This window comes from Lates calcarifer, linkage group LG11 (genome assembly GCF_001640805.2).
Source record: "Lates calcarifer isolate ASB-BC8 linkage group LG11, TLL_Latcal_v3, whole genome shotgun sequence".
Taxonomy (NCBI): Eukaryota; Metazoa; Chordata; class Actinopteri; family Centropomidae; genus Lates; species Lates calcarifer.
Genome location: NC_066843.1, coordinates 20,212,855 through 20,237,358, shown reverse-complemented (window position 1 = coordinate 20,237,358; position 24,504 = coordinate 20,212,855). Strand labels below are relative to the sequence as shown.

Here is a 24,504-nt window from a genome sequence, read left to right as displayed (position 1 = left end):
AAAATCCTAAGTTAAGCAGCTAAAGAGAGCCAACAACTCTCTGCACTCTCTGCACCACAGCCAGCAATCAATACATGACTTCAGCATTTTATAAATGACAAAATCAATGCTTTTTAATATTTTGCTATTCTAATGTATTCTGCTGGACACCGCCCAGGGCAAGAGAGCAGAAATATGCAGATGATGCCAGCATCTGGGGTACAATACATTCACATGCTAGACAAACATCTTCCTTCCATTTCTGAAAGTATACATTTAACCCAATTCATCAAACTCTGGACAGAAATCAATAGCAGAAATGTGGTACATTTTCATAGGGGAAATAAAACACACAGTATACACAAGAAGTGGTGTTTACTAAGAAGGGCACTTTAAAGCACTACAATGAAAGTAAGGGTGTGGAAATCAGGTGGTGGATGGGTGTGTAGCACGTCTGATTGTGATGCAGGAGATCAAATGTCCACCCTTGTCTGATTAACCATAACTATAATCATTCCCTAACCATGATCATACCATGGCTGATCATACTCTCAGGTATTTTAGAAAGTGAGAATTTTTAAAAGGTTGATATAAAATTAATTAATAAATAAAAACTTTGTTAATGAATGGAATCTGAGGTTTCACTGAACCATGCAACATTCAAGTGATCTGCCTCTAAGAATGGCAATGTTGATTTATCAGTCCACCATGGTTCAAACTAAAATATCTCAACTAACGGATGGACTGCCATGGAGTTTTATATAGACATCTATGTGTAGGATGGGACAGATTTTATTGGATCTGTTTGAACAACCGTCTGTTATGTTTATGATCAAATATCTGTAAATCTGACATTTCCATCAGCCCCATCAATGTAATTTAGTTAAGCGCTAATTAGTAAATGTTAGCATGTTAACATGCTAAAGTAAAATGGTAAATACAGTAAACACTGTACCAGGTAAACAGTAGCATGCAGTGTCATTGTTAGCATGATTGGTATGCTAATGTTAGCATTTACATAACACCACATCACTGTTTCAGCCTCACAGAGCTGTTAGCATAGCTACAGACTGCAGTCTTGTTATAATACTTGCCAAGCTGTTCATATGATTATATATATATATATGGATAGAATTCTAATGATATATTCAGAGACGCCTCCATGAATGCAACCTGTCATTCATTTTCCGCCTTTTTTTTTCATTTCACTCTCTTTCACTTCAGATTTGAATTCTTCACGCAGGGAATCATTCATTTCGCCATTAAAGAAAGAACAGCCAGTGCTTTTAATGCCACATTGTAAGACAGCCTGCCCTGTAGTCTGGTTGCGCCAACAGACGTGTTAAGGAAACTAAAAGGGTCTGAATCTGTCTGCTGGCAAAGTTTTGTCTGCAGCCATGGAGGAAATGAGAGTTTCTTTAATCATGTATCCTCCTAATAATCTCCTGGTCTCAGGCCGACAACTTGAGCATCCATAACCAGCACACTTCAAGGGGAATAGGCTTATGGAGGGAGAAATGGATAAGGAAAGAGTGAGAAAAAAAAAGGGAGTGAGAGAGAGTGAGAGGGCTATTTAAAAGTAAAAAAAAGATTTCCCTGCAGTATAATTTTGCTGATATAGATGATACAGTGATGGAGAGAGAGAGAGAGAGAGAGAGAGAGAGAGAGAGAGAGAGGGAGAGAGAGAGAAATTCCCAATGGGCAGACTAAGAGTAAAAATAAGGGAGAAAAACTAATTAACTGATGAAGTCCCGTTGTGGCCAGCACACACACACACACACACACACACACACACACACCACACACACACACACTAAATTGGAAACCTCCTGCCCCCTGCTGGTCACTCTATAACACACAGTCATACACATTCAGCCAGGAGAGGAATTGATGGGCAGAGTTAGAGAATGGTAACACACTGCAGTTATGACAAGGCAGCTTTTTTAAAGAACAGACTTTGTTGATTAACCAGCAGAAGTCAAACACACACACAAACACACACACACACACACACACACACACACACAGGTGGGGTCCATGGCACTCTGTTCCAGTACAGTGTGTGATGTGTAGACTGGATGCAGGGGAGTGTCTGCATTCAGACATATTAGCAACAGTGAGTGTCACCGTAATGAACAATCTCCTCATGGAACACAGGGTCAAGAAAACAGAATCACACCATACTGATACACTGATACAGCAGAACTCACTGTCATGTCTGAAAGAATTGCTGCAATGTTCACCACAACCCAGCATGTTATTATTATCATTATTATCATTATACATAATACTATTATTATATATATATATATATTATTATTACTTTTAGACACTCAGCAGAAGTGAGGCTAAAAGTGGAAATAAAAATCTAGGTTGTCTGAGTGTAGTGCTTGAGCCGTCATTAAAATCAAATAAATCAAATATATAAAATAAATAAAAGGCCCTCTCTTCTGGTGAGCATGAATGAATTAATGTTCTGCCACATGGATTACAAGGTATCTTATATTCTGACGGTAAGACTTTTTTCATAGAGTCTCAAAAATTGACCATGAGCCATGCTGTGTCATCTTAGGGTGTGGACAGCAGCCACTTCAACCCTCCATCACTTCTTCATTCATCCCTCCATCTGTCAATAAAGATCACGCACGTGTCACATGGTCAATACTGTCTTTTCCCAGCAGGCTTCAGGTTGAAGAGAAGCCAGTTTAAAATAAATGCTCCATCTCCTTTGTTCAGTTGATCTTTACCATCATCCTTCACTCCCTCATCCATTCATTCTTTCATTGGACTCTAACTGCTCACACACAAAGTGTCACTGCTGTTACTGCTGTTCTGTGTGTGTGTGTGTGTGTGTGTGTGTGTGTGTGTGTAAAGCGTTCCACTTCTGTGCGAGCTCCCTGCTGATTCACTGTTATTCTTCAGAAAGCTGAGTAGTGTTAAAAAAGCTGTCCTCTGTATTAAGGGCCTCTTCAGTGCTGAGCGGAGCTGGGGTGTGTTGGAGGACACAGCGCCGAGGTGAGTTTGTTTAGGCTATCAAAGCCAAAGGCTCCGGTCGGCCGCAATTATCTGAAGTTCAGCAATATCCCCGGGCAGCGTTCATAATCAAGCAGTGCGAATGAGAGAGACCTTTTCTCCTGCAGGCCCCCTGAGGCCTGTCTGTAATATGGGTCATTTGAACAAAAGGTTCCCCATTTGAAGTTTTTTATACTCTTAATACTGTGCCAGATTAACTGAGTCTTTTCTTCTCCACACATCCCTTGTTTCTATTTATGTAAGCTGTGTAGCAAATCACTTCCCTCTCTGCAAACAGCGTGTGCTCCATTAGAACATACAGTAAAAGTCTAAAGCCATGCTAGCACCCCCCACAGGCTGCAATGTTCATCACACCCCACATCCCAAATGAGCTGGACTTCAAATTCCAGGCTTACTTTTTACTCCTGTTATTTACAGTGACTACCTGTCCCAGCTGGACAGATTAGATTGGCTATTATTGCCGTTAGTTTTTCTGGGATGCCAGCTAGGTATTGTCCTGACAAAAGTGACAAAAGGTTATTAAACTCTGACAACTGTTGACTAGCATAAAGGATCCATGTTTTATTTTCCCCATACACCCAGCAAACATGTAAATAATGATAAAATAAAATAAAAAATAAACGAATTAAGATTTTAAATCCCAGCTCAAAATCTCTATGTCAATACACCAGCACAAGGGCTGTTATTCACAGACAAGAGGACATTCATTTACATGAAAATGTGAGTTTTGATGTGTGCAGTGAATGAAGTGTTCTCTAGTATCTCAGACCATGTAAAAACAAAACCAAATTAACTTATAAAAACCATTAAACACTCTTTCACACACAGAACAGTTCAGTTCATAATACTGAATAAGTTCATTAAAGGCAATCTGTATATGAACAGAGGGGAATGTCCAGGGATAAAGGAACCATGTTGATGGGACATTCTGAGCCTCAGTGATGTTAAACTCATGTTGTCTCAATAGATTTTTTATCAAATCAAAACAGGAAATATAATTTTACAGTGGAATTAATGACCCAGCTGTATTTCTGTCTATTTTATTGTTTGCTTTTGTTTTTCTAAGATGCACAGTTCCACTGTCACAGCTGTTTTAATGTCGCAAAGCTGTGTATTGTTGGTTAGCAGGTTATTATGCAGAATGGGCTCAAAAGTCAACCAGAGTCCTCAAACCCAGAGTGACTTCACACTGGACACCTGAGTCCTTACAGACTTGGCAGAACTGTGAGTCAGCTGTTAGCTTTACCTTAGCCACATTTTTCTTTAACAATCTTAACAATCTTTAACAAGGACACATCGTGGGGGAAACACACTGAAGTAAAAACAAAGTAAACAAAAAAATGAAACTGCTTATTATATTTCCATTATACTGGTGACAAAACAAAAATAGAAATGCTGTGTAAACCTCTGTATTGCTAATGCAAAACTTAAAATCACATTCACCTTCCTTTATAGATGCCTGAGACTTTCTGATAGATAATGCTGCATTTGTCTCTTTACTACAAAGAGCTATGACCTTTACTATCTTATCTTTGATGTTCAGTTCTTTCAGGCTGCATACAACACCATCACACTTTGACAGTAACACAACACTACTCACTGCTACTCACTGTTGCTTAAGCTCCTTGCTTATGATAATAACTGAAGGGAACCCTCCTTTAACTCTTCACGTGTGAAGTAGGAGAACAATATTCAGAGGTAGAAATCATGAAACAATGAGATGGAAAAAAATTTAAAAAGTGTGAAGACATAGTCCCCAGCCACCCACCATCCCCACTGCAAAACACTGCACAAAGACATGCTACATTAGCTGCTAACATTTTTTTTCTTTTGTTTGCACTGTGAACATGGATACACAGACAACAATGATACTGAGGAAACATCACTTAGACACCACTATCACTGGAAAGAGTAAGTCATGTTGATTCCATCAGTGTGTTTGATGCCTTACCAGAAACTAAAAAGCTGCCAGACCTGAACTTCCATCAGAAGTCACTAAAAACTAAACTGAATACAAAGCAGAGCACCAAGGTTCAGTCCCAAACACATGCAATTTCTTCAGGTGGTGAAGGAAATCCCAAAACACACAGAACATCACATCCATCATAAATAATAAATAATAGTGGACAGAGGACCGTGTTGTCAGAACAGAGATTTAAAATTGAGATTTAAATTGAATGTAAATACAACAGAAGTGCAAATCTATCAGCATCATCTCATCTACTACAGTATCAGATCCTGACATCAGGACCTAAATGAAGCTCCATGAATAAATGTCTTACACATGAAGTTTCTGCAGTCATGTGAAATTATGGCTGATCATTGGGTTTCCCTGCATCAAAAAATGCTGGTGCATTTTTAATCCAAAGTCTTTGCATGTGACCTTTGGCTTGTCAGTGCAAGTGTAAACATGCCATTCCAGACTGTGTGTTCAGCTTGGAGGCGAAAGTGGAGGCACAAATGAGAGCTTCAAAAAATGTTTGACTCCCACAGCAATGGCAGCATGCTGTCTGTGCTCACATGACAGAAAAACAGGGGAAGACTCTTCAAAATGGCACCTGACCAGCCTTTGTTTCTTTTACAACCTAGACTGGAAGGGTAGTTTATGGATCACAGTTATGTAGCTTCAATGGAGTCTTTTTCAGAAATGCCCAGTTCACAATGACACATTCACACGTGCCCTTTACTACCAATCATCTGCTGCCACTGAGCAGCTCTACAGGAGCAGTTGGGGGTTGAATGCCTTGCTCACTGGCACTTCATGATTTCAAAGAAGCAAACTTTTCCACCCAGAGGGGACTTAATTGGCTGTGTAAAAAACTGTTTTCTAGCTTTTAGGCCATTGCTGCCCAAACTGCTCTTTGAACCTTTGAAAAAAGGTAAACCTGTGCTCTGGGTTTGGATTCTTTGGGGTCTAATGAAAGCTGAAAAAGGTTTATCTGTTAAAGGTAGCTATTTAAGTATTCTTCACACTATAACACAGTCATTCCCTGCCCGGCATACAGAACACCAACCATCTACCTATTACTTATACCTGCTTATCCTTGACTCATTCTAGTTTTCTCACACTGCCTGTTTATATTTGTGCTTTCTTTATCTTTATTCACTCAGGCTGGTTTTAAATGTTAAGTCTCACAGCTCACACGATTTCTATCGTGACAGAAACATAGAACGTATGTATGCAGACAGCATCCACGCATCCCTGAGCCTGTCAGTGTCTTCATATTTATGGCATGCTGGCTCCATCTAGTGTTTGTTATCTGTTAGTACACCCCTGGTCAGCACCCTGGTAAGCTTCTGCAGCGCTGACAACAACTGGAAACAGCACACAGCTGAAGGCTTTGTACATGCTGATAATAATCACAACAGCTCTGACATACAGACAAAGATTTAATTTTGATCTATAATCACTTTTTTTCTGTTGAAAATATTGTCTTATCTTGACAACCAGCAATTACAAGCTGAAAATGAGCTGAGGAGCAGATGATATGACAACGCTGATAAACATGTGTCTGACATATTGAAATAACAGCTGTAGCAACACTAGCACTCTTACAACTTATTCTCCACAACTCTCTTCTCTTGAAACTCAAATGAAGAGATCAGTTGTTCATTTTGATCAAGAAAATAAAAACAAACAAACTGGAAAAAACAAACAAGCTGGCGTCTGCATACAGATGCCAGCTCATTAAAGGACAGATTCACACTGTTTCAAGTATTCCTTCTGTTCACATGTCTATATGTACATTGAACACTTTCTTGCTATAACATTCTTATGTCATAGCCATTGTAGATCCTTCTGACATGAATGATGTGACCAGCCTCATTACATGACAGATTCACACTGTATAATCACACAAGAATTTAGCAGACTCAGCCAATATTTTGTCATGATATTATTATGTCTATACAAATATCTATTTTCAAATTAAAATTTCTACTTTTTTATTCTCAGACCACCTTAGAATTTATTAACACTGACTTGAAATGATGAGTTGAATGAATCTATACATTGCATGGAGTAGAATGAGAAATTCAGGCTGAAGGGTCACTGTTTGACACAGAAGGTGATGATGATGCAGATGTTGCTGGGTACACGCAAAGAATGACACTTACATGGAGTGCTACTTTGACTTTTTGATCACTCCTGATATGATGGAGACTTACTGACTTTGACACATTATGATAAATCCTAGTTGTTTCTTTTCATATGAAAACAATGCTAACCATGATGCAAGATAGTATTGAATTCAGTGCCTTCCCCCAAACACTTAGGCCCCATCTACACTTCATCACTTCCTGCGTCATAAGTGGATCATATGTCTCTAACTCTAAATACAATAGAAAGCAAATCAGTAACATTTGTCACTGTGACTCAACAGGTGTTGACTCATTTTAATATCTTAAGTTTATTGGACTTGTTCTCTCAAGTTCAGCTAACTTAATTTATAGACATATAGTGAGCTGTGAGAATGTAAAAGTAAATAATTATTCAATTATTCAATCATTTCATATTTTTAAGGCAGCAGGGGAGCTTACACTTTTAAGCTGAACTACCTTAAAATGTTTCAGTCTTTTCCCTGTTTGTGTTTACTTCCTGAACTGCAGTGGAGAGACAGTGATGTAAAGAGAGAAGAGAGAATTTTATACAAAAAAACTGTAACTTTAGAAAATATTGACTTGATTTGTAATCAATTTTTGCACAGAGGGAGAATTGTGGGTACACTGGAATTATATTTTAATGGTCACTATGAACTAAAGGAATGATTACAGCAAGAACAAATCTGTCTGAATGTTCACAGGGGGGACAAAACTATTGTTTCAAGATAGACCTTAAAAATTGTGAAACTGCCTTTTGACCAAACAACAGATACATTTCAATTAGACCCGTTATCAAGGTTCACCAGCTGATGTAATATGATGATGGTGTTGTTTACCAGGAAATGACACAGGTTGTGCGTAGATAGATGTGTTCTGTGTGTGTGTGTGTGTGTGTGGATATTGTCAACAACACCTTTCTGAAACATGCTGGTACTAAATACATTTTAAAGTATGAACAGTGTGAATAAAACTGAATATATCGAAATACTTTTGTAACTCTCTGAGACAGACAATCTGACAATCCCAGTCTGTTCTTTGACTAGTTCCTTCACATTTTAAGCAGACAGCTGAGAGCAAGGGGACGACTGTCATAAAGTACCAGATGATTTTACAGGTGGTAACTGAACATTACAGGCTACAACAACAAAACAAAGTGGAAATTTCTGAATAATCAAATGTATCTAATTACTAATTAACTGCTAACACAGTCAGACTAACTCATCTCTCTGTGTTAACAATGTGATGCCTTCTTTCTGTAACAGAGTAGTGACAGAAAAATGTCAACAATCTCCAGGTGAGAGGGACGCAGCTGTGCAATAACAACTCTTAACATCAGCATATTGCCAAGTGGTTAGGACAAAATTAAACAAGATGGCTTTTGATTAGTTTTTGATTGTTCTGGTAAAAGAAAAAAAGGAAACTAACAGCTGAGAGAGAAAGTCACACCATTGTACTTACCAAGTTGCTGTCCTTATTTCTGCAGCTGCTCTCTGTACTGAAGTGCTGTGAGATACACACACACACACACACAAAGACAGAGAAATTTAGTTTGACTAAATCATCATTACATCTGACACAATTTCAATACATAGGTTAGACAGTATAACTCTCTATACTGTATGAAAAGTTTCTCCTTCAGTTCATTAAATCCCTGCAGCATCTGAAGGCAGCAGGACACATAATAACCTGCAGCCTGTGATTGGAGGAGAGCTGTGTCAGAGCGCAGCGACATTACACATGACTGTCCACTGTGTTTACTTTTGTTAAACTATGTACAAATGACACCAGGCCGCAAATTACTACACATACCTCAATACAGATCAGATAGGTCCACTATAACTCTGCATTTTGCCTGGTAATGGGAGACACACTGGTTACCTGAGCTCATTAATCCTGTGCGTCACAGACTCCTTTCCAAATTTAATTATTTTGTTCTATTATCATTGTCCAAATGATTTGTTCAAAAGAAATCCACACCATCTGCCTCTGGCTTCAGATTTGAGGTATTGTGTGTTCACATCTTGCCGCTCTGCAGCATCCCCACAACAATATAATTTCCCAGAGAAGCCAATTCTTTATTTGTCGAGTTGTTGTCATCATATGCCACTGTGATTGGCTCAGCTGTTTTAGAGAAATGAAAGCAATGATGCGGCCGGGAGCATATTTATAAAGCACCACACCCCCTTATCTATGTTCCACTTCACCCAGCATTTTGTGCTACTGCTGTACTTGTGACATCACAACTTTACAGAAGTCCTGAGGGCTTGTTTAGAGGTACAGTTTCTGAAGACAGGCCGTGTGCATTTCTTTGTGGATAGTGTTTTGATGTGTTCACAGTATTTATACAGCACCTAGACATGCTTTATAATCAAAAAGGGCCTGAAATCTCACTCTCTACACTATAAGACTTTTAAATGAACTTGAAGAAATTTGTAAAACTCAAAACAAGTGCTCTATTGACTATTGATTTTCTCTGCTCTGTTGAAGTACAATCCCAGCACAGCACATACACACAGCAAACAGCACTGTCCATGGTCCTGAAAGAAAAAGGCACTTGAGTCTTGGCCAATAATTTAGTTTGTTTTCTGACAAATTAATCACTAAGTGCATTTTAACACAATTTAACAGTGCAATTAACTCACTGTACATTACTCACTGAAAAGGCAGCCCTACATTCTGGAAGGATTTACTGACCAACAAGCAGCTATCTGAGCTTTGGTGACTGCACACAGCTCTCCTGAAATCCCAACCTGTGGCCAACATCTGCCACATCAGCCAACCAAGAACACACACAATTTAATAAGACACCTCTGGAATCACCTGGAGTTTCTTTTCTTCTCCTTTCAGAGAGGCTACTGTCAACTCTGCGCCGCAAACTCAGCAGGGCAGAGAACAAGCTGACCCCCATATGTCAAAGTAACTGAGCTTTCCTGGGATTAGTGCTATGCAATTACTGAATTTCAAATTGCAATCACAAAACATCACAGGGGATGGAGCATTTATGTCCCAGGTGCATTAAGAATCACTGATTCAAACTGTAATCCCTTAGTCACTAGTCAAAAAGTAATCACATTACTCTACTATGCCACTAAGTAATGCTGTTCCACACTCATCTTGCACGAGGCTTCAAGCTAGTATTATCCTGTGATGGCTGACTCTGACAGGCTTCACCTAACTCCTGATACCTGAGGTGATGCCTTACTCACCTATCTCCTGGGTGACTCGGCAACATCAGACTAACCAAGAGAATCAAGGCGCTTCAGAACTAGGTTTCTAGTGCCATTGATCAATTAAAGGATAACAATGCACTGGAAAAAGCCCTTCCTTGGCTTGGAAACACCACTGCGGATGAAGCGTTTAATTGCCAACATGCAGCCATAAACTGGAACCAGCAGGAGGAGGAGCACATTGGCCCAGTTTTAGCTGCTCTGCACTGACTTCCTGTAGCATTTAGAATTGATTTTAAAGGTCCTAATCCTTCTGTATGAGGCCAAAAATGGGCATGGGCAAGGCTACATTGCTAACTCCCTTGGCAACTATTTACTATTTGCACACCATGCTGCTGGTTTATTGGAGGTTCCTGGCAACAGCCAAAACAAAATCAGGGATGTAGCCTTTGCCCCAAATGGAAAACACTACCTATAGATATCAGGGAAACAGCTTGCTATATATTTTTTTATAAAAAACTAAAAACATATATCTTAACTTACACCTTCGACTACCTAGGACTTTCCTGATACAGGCCTGAAATTCTTTTTTTTTTCTTTTTCTTTTTGCACTACATTTCTTTTAGAATGTTTGTAATGTATTTTACTTAATTTTTTTTACTATGTATGTTATTTTACCATCATATGTAATATAATAATTTTACCATCATTATTATTATTGTTCAGGGGGTTTTATTTTCCATATTATGTTATGTTAATTTCATTGGCATTTATGTTCATTCCATATCTATTTACATCGTGAAGCATTTGGCAAATGTTTTTTTTTCTTTATTTTTTTTTTTATTGAAAAGCACTTTGAGCTGCATTTTTACATGAAATGTGCTATTCAAATAAAAGTTAATTATTATCATCATTATGACTATTCTTTATGGCCCAGATACATTAGGGGTCAACTCTAGATCCAATTTTACTTTTGCTGTAGACACTACCCCTGGGTCACACCATCGGTCATAATGGTGTTTCTTTTTATTGTTGCGCTGATAAAAACAGAGATCCTTGTTATTGGCTCTCAGCACTTTATAAGAAAATGTTTGCAATCTGCTGGTTGTCTACTGGAACAGGTCAAGCTTGTTAAGAGAAATATCTGTATTTTATTTGATAGTGATTTAAGTTTTAAGAAGCACACAAGTTGATCCAACTATGTTTCTATTAACCTAGAAATATTTCAAAAATGCAGTCTTTCCTTACTCTTAAAGACACAGAGATCATTTACTGTCTTACAATTCCTGATCGACTTCAGAGTGCACAGCTGCCAGGCTCTTAACCAGAACCAAGAGCTACGACCACATCACTCATGTTTTAGCTTCTTTAGACTGGTTCCCTGTATGTTTTAGAATTCAGGTAGAGGTCTTTTGTTTGGTCCAGAGACTTGGCTGAACTAATAGGGAGAGAGCGTTTGCAGCTAGAGCACCAAGGCTATAGAACAACCTACCTGAGGAAATCAGGCTGGCAGAGTTATTGACATTTTTTTAAAACCCTTCTTAAAACACACTTTTATCAGAGACCCTATCCTGATTTCATTTGAGTTTTTACTCTATTTTTGTTGTTGTTTTTGTTTGTCTTTGTATTCAGGTTTAATCCTCTTTCTATTATTTCAATTATCATTCATGACTGAATTGGTTTTAGCCTTTATCTAATGAAGTTCTGAAGTGCTCTGTCATTTTTATGAATTATTGAACAAGCTTGATAATAAAAAAAATGATGTTGTTGATTGCAACAAAGTCAACTCTGCCCCTTCTCTTAGCTAAAAGGTTCTCTCTGTTCTTCTAAGCAGCTGTGTAAAAAGGTCTGTAGAGGAAACTCTCAGTTGGATCTTTTAGCACCACTGATGAGGACTCCTCATGGTGAGGTAAGATGTGAATGATCTGTTCTCACCTTTTAACTTTTCCCAGTCATCACAGTGCACCACTGTGCACACTGTGTACTTCCACCACAAATACTGACAAATACTGATGGTTATGGTGGTAATGATACACAGTCTCACTTGATCTCCTGATGTGTTTATCTTTGTTTCCAGCAGATGGCACTATTAAGAGAGACTGTGTGTGTGTGTGTAAGGCAGGGTGTAGGAATGACACACACACATACTTCCTACAGACAGAAATAGACAAAAGAGAGGGAAAAGAGACTATTACACAGACAGACAGACAGACAGACAGACTGTGGCCACACAGCTCACTTGATGCTAGTATCTTAATGAGAAAGAGGCGTTAGTGTTTGTCGAACTCATATTTCATCATGTACTGTTTGACTCATCTTCCTAATCAACTGAGTTTTCTACATACACACAGGTAAGCAGATCATCACCATCTGCTACCGTACACACAAACACACTAAACACCTGAGCACCCACACAAACACCCACATATTCAAGCTTGGCAACAACAGCATGTCTGCTCCATGTTTGATTAGTAGTGGTGTGTGCATGTGTGCTTGACTGAATGTGTTGATTTACAGTGTGTGTTAGGCCTTGCCCATCTGCCAACAGACCCTCCCTGAAATCTGCTCTCCCTGAATCTCACTCACACAAACACACATATACACCCATTTGGAGTGGGTCCAGAGACTGCAGCAACCAGATTTATGTTTATCGGTGATACTGGCCCTAGGGGGTATCACAGCCCAGTGGTTAACACTTTCTCTTCACAGCAAGAAGGTCATGGGTTTGAGTCTACCAGTCAGCTGAGATTTTTTTCTGTCTGGAGTTTTTGTCTCCTTTTTTGTGTCTGTGTCGATTCCTCCCGCAGTTCAAAGACACACACACATACACACAGAGAGAGACACACACACACAAGGCAGGTCAGCTGAATTGGAAACTTTAAATATCTGGTTGGAGTGAGTTTAAATGTGTTACCAAGCAAAAAAACGGCGCTGCCTTTAAAAAAAGAAACCGTGGTGGTGTGAGCTCATTGTTTCAGGCACAGCAGAAGATGAAACAGGATCCAACAGATCTAAGTTTAAAGGTTTATCAAACTCAAAAACACTGCTCTGCAGTTCAATGTGAGGTATACTATGAGGAATGATCATACAACTCTGAAGACAGACAAGAAGAGAGAGAGGGAGAGAGATGGTGAACTTAAAAAATAACAGAAGCCAAACTTTACTTTATTGGTCTGTGTTTAATTGTGGTTACTTGTAAATTATAACAATATTGTATTTTTAGAGGTGGCAGAATTGTGTACAAAGTTAATGGAGAGACCCAAGTAGACATGAATTTTCCTGGGGAGGCTCGAATTGATGCAGATTCACATCTACAAGGGTTGAAAATGTTTCATCTTGAACAAAATAAATAGCCTGTTATCCCAGGGCTTTATGAATATACTTTATAAATGAAAAAGAGAGGGAAAAGAAGAGAGGCTAGAGGGAAATTACAGAAAGAGCTAAGTTTCTGGTGAGTTGTTAGTCAGAACACAAACACACCTAGAGGCACACTCCCATACAAGTAATTGGTGCCCTCACTGCTAACAAGCTTACAGCTGACATCTGTAGAGCTGGTATATTGGCTGTTTGGGGCAAATCAGTGTGGACTGCACAAACAGTCAAAAGCTGAATTATGAGAACGTGCTTGTGAAAGTCTATAGCCATGCTAGCTTTGACAGAGCATTAAGAAACAAACTGTCATCTGTATGCTGTGGTTCCACAGTTTTGTACACACACAGATAGACAGACAGATACTCTACACCAGAGCATAAATTTTGCCTAAGCAGGAATAATTCACACCAAGTCTGAGACTGTGTCATTCACCTTCAGCTATATTAAAATTGCAGTTTATGTTCTTTTTCCCTTTTATTTTTGTGAATCTGAAATAGTTTGAGCTCCAGCAGTTGTTGTTTTTACAGCTAAAGCTTTGTTGTATATGAGCAAAAACCTGTCATTTTTAATTCTGGTGTTGTGCCCTTTTGAAGTAATTTCCTGTCAAGAATCAATAAAGTATTATTCTATTCTGCCTGTGATGATGACTCAGATAGTTCACTGAGTAATATATGGACTCACTTTACAATGACAAACTAGTGCTATTGTCTCATCCTTGATCTCATAACACCATAAATTAAAAGTCAATGCTCTGCTTCAGTCACTGACCATGAATTTAACCAAGAAGTTGATGAGACAGTTTCACCTGATTCAGTCGTCACTAGGACCAGGAGAGTGAATCACATCAGTCCAGTTCTCAGATCTCTACATCCTGTGTGTCAGAGAACTGATTTTAAAGTATTCAGGTCTGCTCCACCTCTCATCTTTATTCTTCAATGTAATCTTTTAATCTTTTGTTTTTTTTCTTCTCTTACTCTTAAATTCTGTTTATCTTTTTATAATGGTTTTGTTTGTTGCTGAAAAGTGCTGTATGAATAAACTTGCCTTGCTAACTGCAACTGGCACTAAATAGTGTTCCATTCTGCGTAATTCCTTTCCAGACTGAATAAGAGAATTTTCCTCTTGGCTGAAAGGATTTTCAGGTCTTAAATTAGAAGGAAACTCCAGTTCCTGAGGAAGCTGAATGGAGAGTAAATTGACCCTCAACCTCTGCTGGATGAGTCCATTTGCAGCCATGGAGCACTGCCAGCATTTCTCTCTCTGAGCTATGAAATGAGTCTCATCTGTCTCTCACTGCCCTCACTCTCTCCATTTTATCTATTCCTTCCTATTCAATTTCAGTCTAATTCATATCTGCTTTATTGGCCTGGCAAGAAATAAACCTGCCGTACTGTACGTTGCCAAAATGGTATAATTCAGCTATTCAGGTCATATCAGAAATATTTAGAGATGAACAATGGTATTTTAAAGGAATAATCAAACTCTTATTGCCAGTAGTGTATTTCTTGCTGTTAACAATGGGGTCAATGTGTCTCAGAGCTGCACCCCACCCCTGAAAAGTCCTGCTGTCTGCAAAAATGGACATACTGGTGTTTTTGCCACCAATATATTGCCTGAGAAAACTTCAGCAGCCATAACTACACTGGTGTGTGATAATTGCTGTACGTCCACTGGTCATTTCATCAGAATAGACCATGTCTTTTTGCACTGTTGCACTGAATGTATTTTTAAACTTTAACAGGAGAACAGGATTGTGGGTGGGTTTGGTGCAGAACAGGGTAGAAATTTCTGCTTTCACATAAGCAGCTTTTTCTTTTGTTTTCTCAGTTACTTCTAGGTTAGAATCACATCTTAAACCATCCACAGATCAGCGACCACATTAAAACCACTGGTTACAATATGATATGGGAAACCTTGGGTACTTCATTCACCTGGATGCTACTTTGACACGAGGAACACAATGAAGAGCCCAAGATGTTGACCTGGCTTCCCCAGATGCCCAATCTGATCCAGCATCTATGGGATGATCTGGAACAAGCCAGATCTACGGAGGTCCCACCTGCAACCCACAGAACCCAAATTATCAGCTGCCAATGTCCCTGTGCCGGACACAGGACACCTCCCAGACGTCCCGTGTCCATTCCCAGACAGGTGAGAACTGTTTTAGTGGCATGAGGGGGACCTACACAATATTAGGCAGGTGGTTTTAATGTGACTGATTAGTGTGCTTCATAGCATATTCTGGTACCTATCCTCAAATTGAATGCCTGGATTTCCATGGTGTCTACTCTATTCATATTCCTGAGAGGATGAATTTTAATGGTTTTGATGACCCCTGGACCTTTTCCACCAAATTCCCATGGATTTTATTGTCATATTTTTTTTTCTCTCTCTCCAGCTTTTCTTCCTTCTTTCTACACCACAGGAAAGGAATTCAGAAAGAGAAGGGGAGAGAGAGTGAGGCAGAGAAACAGAATGAGAGATGAGGTTGTGGACAAAAGCTAAAGCTTCGACAATGCCAGCGCTGCTCATCCCTAAATAACTGTTGACATGGGAAAACACGGGTTTGTGTGTGTGTGTGTGTGTTGTCTGTGTGTGCCTGTGTGTCTATGTTTGCAGGAAAGTAGGTCAGTATTTAGAAGCTGCTTGTGGTCTAACTGTATGTCCTGAGTCTGACTGAGGTGGCAGATGGCACAGGCCTGAAGATACACACACACACACACACAAAGTATAACTTTTTAGGACCCTCATTGACCCTTACTTTGTTTTCTCCTCCTGCTGTATGCGGAGTGTGTTCTTGCAGTGGAGTGTGTTCATGTGTGTGTGTGTGTGTGTGTGTGTGTGGTGTGGTTTTGAGTTGTGCTGTTTCACAGTCATATTATTTGGACCTGTCCTCCTTATGGAGATAAAACGTACAACATAACGTAACATAATGTAAATCATTTAAGTTTAAGGTAAAGACAAAGTTAGGTTTAGGTTAGGATTAGGGTAAGTCCACTTTAGGACTGAGGACGTCCACCCGACAGAGGCAGTTTTTTATTTGTCTACAAATAATCAGCAGTTTCAGTGAGTAAAACGCATTATATATTTTATTTTTACGTCTCTGTCATGTTATTAGTAAATATTGATGCTTCTGTTGGAGATGATGTGTGTGTTTCAGCTGTGGCTGCAGTGGATTTGATTTCAGTCTTAGGGGATTTTATTACCACTTAACATAACAGGCCATACATGCAGAAATGCCTTGTTTGCCATTCAACATGATAAGGACGCACGCCTTACTCAAAACCCTTCAACTGACTTCCAAAGGTTGTCAGATCCACTCAGGTCTCCTCAACCCTCATCTCACGCTGACAATGAACTTCGTAAACAAAGATGATCTTGATCAAGTGATAAAGTGGTCACAGTGTTGACATTCCCCATATATAACCATCTGTTACTATGTGAGCAGCATCCCACACTTCAGTCAGTTATGATGACTGCATCATCTATTTGCTGATTAAAAACCTTAACATGTTTCAGAAAAAAACATAGTAAATGGACCTTTTGTGTTAACATAATTCTGTTGCACAATAATAATCATGTTAAGTTTGCAAGAAGCCTAAGTACACCTTTGTCATTCAGCTGTAGTCAAAGGAATCTCTGTGTCATCTTGTTGTCAGCTCCAGTTAATCTTGCCCTATCTTCCTCCGTTTCTATTCCCTCATACAGTTCTTTCTCTCTTTCTCTCCTGACATGGTGTTGGCCTTGATTGGACCGATCTGTGCAATCAACAACATTTATCAAACTTTAGGCCCCTTAATTCAGTCATTTATCACACTGGTCGTGTGGCATGATTATAATTAAAAACTCTCATCAGTCAGACTGCCTCTGAATTAGTACTCTAATTGAACAAGTGGCAGCACTACATAGACTGATGACTTCTCCTTTCTTCTCGACATATTCGAAGACTTTCTCTCATGAATCATTCCCTCAGATGAGATGGCTCAGGCCATGAAGTCGAGGAAAAAGCAACAATGCTCATTTGATGGATATGTAATCATTTGCATTCTGGGTGAAAAACGAAGAGCTCATTGTGAGTTAATATGCGTCAGGCTGTGTAAGGCTTATTTGGATCCATATCCCATTTCCTGACACCTACTTTATGACAATACCCAGTAATCACATAACAACACACCCACAATAACACTTGCGTGATGAATTTGGCTTGAATTGTCAGTGTGAACAGGTTCACTGTGTATGTTCAGTTAGAGCCTCAGGCTTATGTAACATGCAGTCTTTTTGATCTGCTTACCTTCTGTTTGATTCATCACATTTCACAGTTGATATGAGGGTTTTATCATGATTCGCTTCGCTTGGAGCCAATCTCGTGGAACAGATGTGGTGATAGAAATATGAGCGAGTTACCAGCACTGCAGCATGTGTTGGGAATGGTGCGAGCAATGCATAATGTGTTGAACGTGTAGTCACACCAATTCTGCATGAAACACACTCATACCCAAATAACACATGGAAGCGTAGCAACAGTTTTTTCTGTGTTAAGAGGCTGCTTTTCTATGACTCAACTGAATCTCTCTCTCGCTCTCTCTCTCACACACACACACACACACACACGCGCACAATGAGCTCAGTCACTTTTGTGACAATACATGACTTAACCTAACCTAACCTTTGTCAAAACATTTAACATTTACATTTTGACATTTTATTTACCAAAAAATAACTCAATCATTCATTCTTTCATCCATATGAGGGGGGGGGGGTCAGCAGATTAATCAATAATGGAAATAATCATTAGTTGCAGCCCTACAGCAGACAAGATAAAAACAGGGATAGGTATTACTATTTCATCAATGCTAATTCTGTCAGTATCAGTACTTATTGATACTGGTATCTTAGATGCCATGTTTTCACCAGAGTAGTTGCTATTAGCCAGCACACAAGTGTCATGTCTTTCAAAGTAGGAGGAAAAAACTATATCTAAAAATGTTCAGGAGATATTTTCACTTTCAATGTATAATCACATAATTTCTGACAAAATACTCTGAACTCAATGGCAGTTGACTCGATTTTTTGGACCTTAAATTGAGCTTTACATTTACATTTAGAGTACAGTATACAGTGCGAGAAACTGATCACTATCCTCACTTCACAAAATAGTTGATAAAAAGCCACAATCTGCACCAGAGATTGGTCTACACTCTAACAAACAGATGAAGTATTATTAGCATACTGTAAAATGATAAAGGAAATATATGAACAAACAAACATAGCATGGTATCAGCTGCAACCTCAGAGACTGACAGACAGAGTAAGATCTGTGAGACCTGATTATTCCAGTAATGTGAATACAAAGCAGGGAGAAGCTCGAGGGAGAGGTGGAGGAGGATGCTGTAACAGTGGATCCTGAGTTTTTATTTCATTTTTGGATATTTGGGAAAGGGAAAACAAGACAATCATGGAGAAATGATGAATAATGCAAACAAAGAGCTCCGGGTCGTGACGTCAGTAACACAATGCATTATGGACCCTTTGTTTACACAAGCGCGAGGAGACAGAGTGTAGACTGGAGGTAGATGGAGACAGACTTTACTTATGTTAAATTATGGAGATTAAAAAGTCGTCGGAGTGGTGAACTGTTGTCTATGACAATGCCACAATCGCACACAGGACCGAAATGGAGAACTATTACGGAATGGTGTAAGGTTTTTCTGCTCTCTGACTTGGAAGCAGAACCAAGGAGCTCAGGTCTCCAAGCTCAGATTAAATTGTTTCTGCTTTTGTTTTGGATAAACTAGTTTATGAAATGCAACGGTGTGATCCTGACTGGGTATCATCTAGGGCTGGGCGATATGGAAAAAAATCATATCATGATATGGTTTTTCATATCGGTTTATATTGATATATATCACGATATAAATCAAATCACTATTTTTGTCAAGTTTAAAGGTTCCTTTTTACTCCTAAGTCAGATATGAAGATATCATATGGTTAATTTTGGTTTAAATATTATTTATTTTCTGTGAGTAGTTGAACCTGACAAATATACAGTGGAACATAAAGTAGGTAATACAAAATAAAAGAAGTCTCATTTCTGACCAGTCAAAAGTTTTTTTACAGGTAAACACAAAATAAATTCTTTGGTTAGTTCCAGATAAATAAGGTAGGTATTAATACAAAATCTCAACAAACTGTATCCAACTGTATTATGTACTATGTATGTAGCTGTATTCAAACTGTTTTAAATTGTTGGGAAACAAACCCACAAATAAATAGGCAAAAATAAAAAACAAAAAACCATTCTACATATATCCTCAGTACACGAAGGAGAACATGAACAAAACTGACATATTTGCTCAATTGTGGTAAGTTTATGCTCCAGGGCAAAAAAGGGGAAGACAAGTCTGTCCACTACCTCAGGTTTTAAAGCTGCCCTGTGGCAGGTCACAATATTCCCCCCAGTGCTAAAAACACTCTCAGAGGGGGTGCTGGTTGCGTTTTTTTTTTGTTTGTTTGTTTGTTTGTTTTGTTTTTTTAACTGCCCAGGGACTTTCTGTTACTTCTGGGTGGATAGCATTGCAGCAGCTCCTCCCTCTTCTTCTCCTGCCTCCTCTGTTCTGACCAAAGTGGACGGATCTTGGTTTTCCTCCAGAATATCAGACACTGTTCTTATTTCAATGGCATCAATCTCTTCTGGCTTGATGTATTGTAACTTGCAGTGTGGATCCATCAAGGATCCCACATCAAGCAGGTCATCAGTTTTCTGTTCAGTATACTTTTCATCAAGGTATGCCATGACAGCAATCTTATGTCCTTTGTGAGCTGTGTTTCATCTTCAGATCTGTGTTCTGAAGAGTACCTGAGAGATGGCCTTGTGCTGCTCTAACACCCATCCAATCATTCTTTGACGTGAACCCCACCTGGTGGGCGACTCTGTCACTCGCTTGTGATGCTCTTCCTGGGTAGTAACCATGTTTCTCTTCTTCTTCCAGGAGTAAGTGAAGGCAGCCACCACTTTCTTACACACACCCACAGCTTGCTCCACCCTCTTGTCTTTTCCTGCTCTCTCTGAGGAATAAATGTTAAATAAGTTAAATCAAATTAATTTTAGATTACTGTGCAGAGATAAAGCTAAAATTCTGAAAAACTACTTAACATAAAATTACTAAAGCTAAAATCAAAAACTACTGAACCTAAAATAATTCTATAATAATCCTAATCCTGCTCACCAATTTACCAATGGCTGAGTGAAGTAGATGCCCAAAGCACTGCAGTCGTGTCCAGTTGTTTGGTGATATGGCCTTCACTATGTTCGTCCCATTGTTTGTTGTGATGCAGACATGTTTGTCTTCACTCAGTCCCCACGATGCAAGAGCTTCTGTCAGTCCTAAAGCGATGACTTCACCTGAATGGTTGTCAGGAAAGTAGGCGGTTTGAAGACATTTTCTTCTTCAAATTCCAATCTTGGTCAATGAAGTGGGCAGCGGCGCTCATATATGGTTCACATGTGCAACTCGACCACAAATCCAACGTTATAGCGAAGTATGACACCTTTTGCAGGTCCTTTTCAACTATTTCTCTGCACTCCGTGTATAACTTAGGAAGTGCCGTCTGAGAGAAATGTTTATAGCCAGGGAGTTGTAACGAGGGTCAATTACTTTCATCAGCCACTTAAATCCAGCATTTTCCACCGTGCTTACTGGGATCATGTCTTTTGCAATAAAGTAGGCTATTGCGTTTGTGAGATCACTGTGTCTCTTTGTTTTTTTTGCCATAGGGCATAGTGCTGGAGAAGGCAGACACAATGGTCTGTTGTTGTTGTGCAGGTATCACAGTGGTTGTTTGAGGGGGACCAAGAGGGACTTGGGTGTGAGACTGTAAAGTCTTGACTGTGTGTGCTCTAAAGGATGGTACTGCTTCAGATGGTAAAAAAGATAAGTGGTGTTACCGGTCTTTGAGGGAACGTGCTTGCAACAACAGTTTGCAGTGCATGCCTCTCTGTCTCGTCGGACTTCAAATACCCAAAATCTCTCCACGCTTCTGAATTCCTCAGACCCTTCTTTTCAATAATCTCCTTGTCCTTTGAGCCTTGGGCTGTGTCCGTTGGGTCGTTTTCTTCAGTTACGCTGTTGCTCATGTTTTCATGAATATTTTCTGTCATCATTTTCTCTTTTTTTCACTCCCACTCCTGATGATAAAATTAAAATTAGCCTGATGCTAGCTGATTTTCACAGCATATACGACCACACTACTACTGAGTTTAGTTTCTCTCTGTATGGTATCTTGCTTGTGATTTTCTCATGGTTCATTTGTGTTGTTTTTTTTTGTTTTTTGTTTTTCTCTTTGTATAAGTGTTCTTCGGTATCTTCGTCCTCGTTACCTGTCATCAACAACATGGAAGTGACAACCCAGAATGCAATGTGATTCCCGTTCTCTATAGGCCCATCTTTGTTCTTATCACACTCTCTCACTTCCTTCTGACCACTGGAGGAAAAGACAGTATTTATCCTCCTAATCCACATCTGCACAATAAAAACAGGCATGGATCAAAAGCACACCATAAAAAAGTGCAATGATGAATTTTTCCTCCATTACACCTTTCTCTCTTTCTGGCTTGTTTGTCTGTTCCTGGCTGCAGAGGGAAGATAAAACCCACATCCACAGAAACATGGAATGTGGGGGTGAAACCTAACCACTGGCTAGAAAACGAGCAGATGCATGTTCTTAAAGATATTTAAGGACAGAAAGAAGTAAGGGGCCAGAACAAGACACAAACACAGTTTGAGAAATCAGAGGGAACAATACAAGATAAAGTCGTAGGGAGAACAGAGGAGATGGAAGGAGAGGCAGAAACAGATACACCAAGAAAAGAAATTCTCTTTTGGAAATCTGGAGAGAGACAAAGAGTTTCTGCTGTCCTGTAAAATCGATAAGATAATCAAAGACATGTACTGAGCAGACATAAACAGAAACATTTCAGGTTAACAGCTCCTGACAGAAAATAGACTCGTATCTGCTAATATCACCAAAAAGAACATATCCATTACTGACTGAAAATACTGCACTGATCAAAGGTCACTGTGGAGATTCTGAAGACCAAAGCTCCTGACCTCTATGCAACAGAGCAGCCACTGACAGTTCAGCTGCTACCGGAAAAAGGAAATCTGCATTAAACAATAGTTAATTAAGACATACTACATTAAGCCATATTAAGATTTTACTGCATGGAATACAGGTTACAATTCTACTGGCTACCTGAGGTATCTAATGTGAAGGTTTAGATGGATGGATGGGAAATCTTAATGCAACAGCATGACAGTATAGTATGGTAAGTACCATTTAACTCTGTAGCTCCTACACAACTTTTAGCCTGTTTTAGCTTCCTAACTCAAGAATTTATATGCTAATTATGACAAAATGTCAATTTTGACTACAATGATGAAGTGATGACATTTTATAGCCAGAAGGTCAAAGGTCAACTTCACTGTGACACCACAAAGTTCTGGAAAAACTCTTTTCTGGCCATTATTTAGTGCCATAACTCAGGAACAGAAGAAGAGATAGTGACCATATTTCCTGCAACTTGACTGGTTGGTGAAGGGATTTTAGCTTTTTTTTTCTCTGTTAAGGCGGTTTGTTTGTTTGAAGAAATGATCATACACTATTTAAATCACACAGCCAAAATATATTTAAAAACAATCAACTGCCTATAAAGTGATTAGCTCTTTATTTTTGTCATTAGCTTCATGTTGATATGACTGCATCACGTCATTTCTACAGATTTGTCAGCTGCACATTCATGCTGCCATTCCCCTGTTCTACCACATCCCAAAGGTGTTCTACTGGATTCAGATGATGAACATGATCGGCTAAAATACTCAATCAGTCAACAAAACATTGCCGACATTATTACATCACTGCCAGCAGCCTGGACTGTTGACACTAGGCAGGTTGTGTCCATGGATTAAAATGTGATCTAATTCTTAATATTCTCATGAAATCAGACCCTGTGTTTAACTTCAGCTAAGGGTTTTTTCAGCAGTAGCTATTCAATGTACTTACATTCTTTAATTATCTGTATTGTCGTCCTTCTTACACATGTTCATTCCCTTTCTGGATTCAAATTAACTTCACGCACATGAGGGATTTACAGGAAACAATGCAGTGTGTCATTCAGCATTACAGTTATTTTTGTTCATCTCACTGAGATAAGCGTCTCTGTTTACTGTTCGTTCTCTACACCTGGATCAGAGCTGGACTAAGTTTCTTCTGCTTACTGCTGACAGAACATCCTACTGCAGCTGCTTCACATTAAAAGCACCCATCTGACAAAACACATGGTTGTGACCAGGACTGAAAATGAGTCTACAAAACAAGATAAAGGTCATTTTGGTCATATTGTGTCAGCAATTTAAAATCGCAGGACAGGCACAGTGAGCTTGAAGAGCTGCACACCTCCACCTCCTCAGCCAGGTAACCAACTTTACTGTGTGCAGCACGAAATCAGATGAAGAATGTTTATTATTAATTATTTATTAATTATTATTGACTTACTTCATTGTTAAAACAATGTGAGTTTGTTTGGCTGCACAGTAGCCTACTAACCTTTTTTTTAATTATTATTTTGCACTGCCAATCTTCCCTCATTCAGCTTTAAGACATTCTATGGATTTTTTTCAGGTAGAGCAGACAGCTTGTTCTAAACCCCCACACCTCAACCCAAGGGCAATGTACCAGCAGACTGCAGGAGAAGTACAGATAAATGTAGAGGAAGATTATCTCCAATCTATCCACCTCCACCTCTATCCCTCCATCCTTTCCTTCACTTCCTATTTGGTTGTGGCTTAGGTGTGTG

General features: G+C 39.2%; 1 protein-coding gene across 3 annotated transcripts in view; it reads right to left on the bottom strand.

Moving 5' to 3' along the window:
- rbfox1 (RNA binding fox-1 homolog 1) overlaps window positions 1-24,504 on the bottom strand; it is a 335,308-nt gene that overhangs the window by 268,634 nt on the left and 42,170 nt on the right. For all 3 annotated transcript variants that reach the window (XM_051073944.1, XM_051073945.1, XM_051073943.1), the window contains one exon: window positions 8,572-8,616. The gene's annotated coding sequence lies outside the window, so the exon portion shown is untranslated. The remainder of the gene's footprint in view (window positions 1-8,571; window positions 8,617-24,504) is intronic.